Source organism: Artibeus jamaicensis, unplaced genomic scaffold (genome assembly GCF_021234435.1).
Source record: "Artibeus jamaicensis isolate MK-2021 breed Jamaican fruit bat unplaced genomic scaffold, CSHL_Jam_final contig_384, whole genome shotgun sequence".
Taxonomy (NCBI): domain Eukaryota; kingdom Metazoa; phylum Chordata; class Mammalia; order Chiroptera; family Phyllostomidae; genus Artibeus; species Artibeus jamaicensis.
In genome coordinates, this window is record NW_026521810.1 from 20,973,559 (window position 1) to 20,976,689 (window position 3,131).

The 3,131-nt window shown below is 33.0% G+C and overlaps 1 pseudogene; it reads left to right on the forward strand.

Annotated features, from left to right (window-relative positions):
• Positions 1 to 1,287: 1,287 nt before the first annotated feature.
• LOC119059738 (60S ribosomal protein L9-like) lies at positions 1,288 to 1,921 on the forward strand (annotated as a pseudogene).
• Positions 1,922 to 3,131: the final 1,210 nt, after the last annotated feature.

Consider the following 3,131-nt stretch of genomic DNA (forward strand, 5'->3'; position numbering starts at 1 on the left):
AAAATATAGACAACTAGAAAGATGTGCAGTTGGGTTCTGCTGGGTGGGAAGAGAAAAAAATGCCTTCAAGTTCAGCACAAACACATTAGCTACATGTGAAGATTTAAACAATCTAATTTACATAATGAACATTTTATGCCACATTATTTGCACTTGGTTTACAAATTTACTGAGCTTTTCGCAACAATTACCGATGATCATATCAAAATGTCAAATATGCCAAAGTGACATTTTGTTAGGCAGTTATAAAAAAGATTTATTTTCCCATTGGTATTTGTTGACAGTTTAATTTGTTGCAGTTTCTTATGTAAGGAGAATTATTGAATTTTTTTCTTCTTATTTTGGTTATGGAAAAAATGAAGAAGAAAACAGAGATAAAATTTTAGACCTCACAATATCAAAATATTTAATACTTCAAGGTAAAGAAATGTATACATCTTTTGAAGTATATTCATGACAAAAATCACTGGTTAGAAAATGTAGATAAGAAACCAGTACACATTTTATGCCCTGAATTTTGCTCCATAAACATCATTGATACATTTATTTATATTACTCTCAGCATTTTATATTGTGTCTTTATTCTTAAATAAAATGAGATCATATATACAACTAATTTTGTAATTCTTTTATTTATCAATATATCAAATAAATTTATGCAGATAGCTATTTCTAATAAACAATTTACTATTTATACTGCATTTCATTGTTCTACTATAATTTATCTAACAAAGCTCCATGTAGATCTTAGAATTCTATATTTTTGTGACATAAATACTTTAAATGTGAGTTCTTAGGTTAAAGATTAAGAAAATTGAATACTCTTTAATTAGCCTTACTAAATGGCTTTCAGAAATTTGTAATATATAATACAATAATATATATATTTATGTGTTACTAAAAAGTATTATTGAAACTTCAGTAAATGTTTTGGATCCATTGAGTCACAGGAGAATGTTTATATGAGATGTTCACAGCAATATCACAAAGATACTGAAGTGTAATCTCAATAATTAAGAAAACAAATTTTCTTTCACATTGAACAAATACTGGGGTTTGAGATAAAAATTGTCAGTGTAAGATGATTTGTTGAACAAAAAATGAATATAAAAGAAATTCCACAAGTAATGAATTCAAGGTTTTCCAATGAAGGATGGGAAAAAATCTGGAGCTGGTAAATTTTCAATGTTTCCATTTCTGTGGAATCAGCCAATATTTAAAGTTTTCTGGCCATATTCAGGACCCTGATTGCTACAAGTGCATGATGATGAGAGACACTCCTTTGCCACTTCTACTGCAAGGATGAAGACCATTCTCAGCAATCGGACTGTTGATATCTCAGAAAATAGCCACATCTCTCTGAAGTGGCATAGTTATTGTGAAAGGCCCCAGAGGCGTCCTGCAGAATACATTTAATCATACCAACTTGGAACTCAGTCAGTCTCTTTGGAAAGAAAAAGAAGAGGCTCTGGGTTGAAAAGTGGTGGGGAAATAGAAAGGAACTGGCTACCATTCCCACTATCTGCAGTCATGTACAGAACATGATCAAGGGTGTTACACTGGGCTTTAATTACAAGATGAGGTCGTGTATGGTCACTTCCCCATCAATGCTGTTATTCAAGACAATGGTTCTGTTGTAGAAACCAGAAATTTCTTGGGCGAAAAAATGTATCTGCAGGGTTCTGGTGAGGTCAGGCATTGATTGTTCAGTATCTCAGGCCCCAAAAGTTGAGTTGACTCTTTAAGGAAATTGCATTGAATTTGTATCAAATCCAATTGCTTTGATTCAGCAAGTCACCACAGTAAAAAACAAGGATATCAGAAATATTTTAGAAGGTATTGATGGTCTGAAAAAGGAACAGTTCAGCAGGGTGATGAAGAAGATCTAAGTTGCCCAGCTATAGAAACAGCAAGATGCTGAATAATTCTTCACCCTTATTGGTAATATTCCTCACATTTATCTAAGTAATTTTAAAGATGCAATAAAAACTGTGCATTTGTTTGTATAAAAATAGTTTTTCAATCTTTCAATATTTCTTGCTTTGTGTACATGTATGTGTGTTTAATTTTATTGTATTTTTATTACCACTTATCCCTCTTACACCCTCGTCTACCCCCACCACTCTCCACTCTGCTGTCACCATATTATTGTCCTTGTTCGTGTGTCTTTCTTTTCTTTTTCCACCACTCCTCACAGGAGTTGTCAGCCTGCTCTCTATCTATGAGTCTGTATCTATTTTGCTTGCTAGTTCAGATGGTTCATTGGATTTCGCATATAATTGAAATCGTATGGTTGAGAGGGATGTTTGGTGATACAAGTATTGCTGCACCGCCCTTTTTTTTTGTCTGTCCACTTGATTGGAATATTTTTCTCCATCCCTTCCCTTTCAGTCTGTGTAGACTTTTTCCTGATGAGTCTCTTGCAGGCATCATAGATGTGGGTCATGTTTTCTTATCCATTCAGCTGCCCTATGTCTTTTTATTAGAACATTTAATCTATTTACATTAAATGTTATTATTGATAGGTACTTATTCATTGCCATTTTTCCATACCTATGTTTCACTCTCTCCCTCTTTCTTTGACTCTATCTATTTTTTTTGTAGCAGTCGCTTTAACATATCTTACAGTGGTGCCTTGGTAGAGACATACTGTTTTAGGCTTCTTTTACCTGGGAAGCTCTTTATTTCACTATTTATTTTAAGTGAAATCTTTGTTGTATACAGAAGTCTTGGTTGTAGGTCCTTGTTTGTCATTATCTGAAATATTTTGTGCCAATTTCTTCTAGCTTGTAGTGTTTCTATTGAGAAATCAAGTTGTAGCTTTATTTGAGCTCCGTTTTATGTTACTTGCTGTTTCTCCCTTGTTGCTTTTACGATTTTCTCTTTGTCTTTAAAATTTGGCATTTTATTTTGTTATGTTTTGCAGTAGGCCTCTTTGAGTTCATCTTGATTGGGATGTTCTGTGCTTTTTGAACTTGAGTAACTTTTCCCCTCACCAAATTTGGGAGTTTTTCTATCATTATTTTATCAAACAAGTTTTCTATCCCTTGCTCCTTTCTTTCTGTTTGATATTCTTATCATGCAAATGTTGTTAGGTTTCATGTTGTTCTGAAATTCCCTTAAGCTAGTTC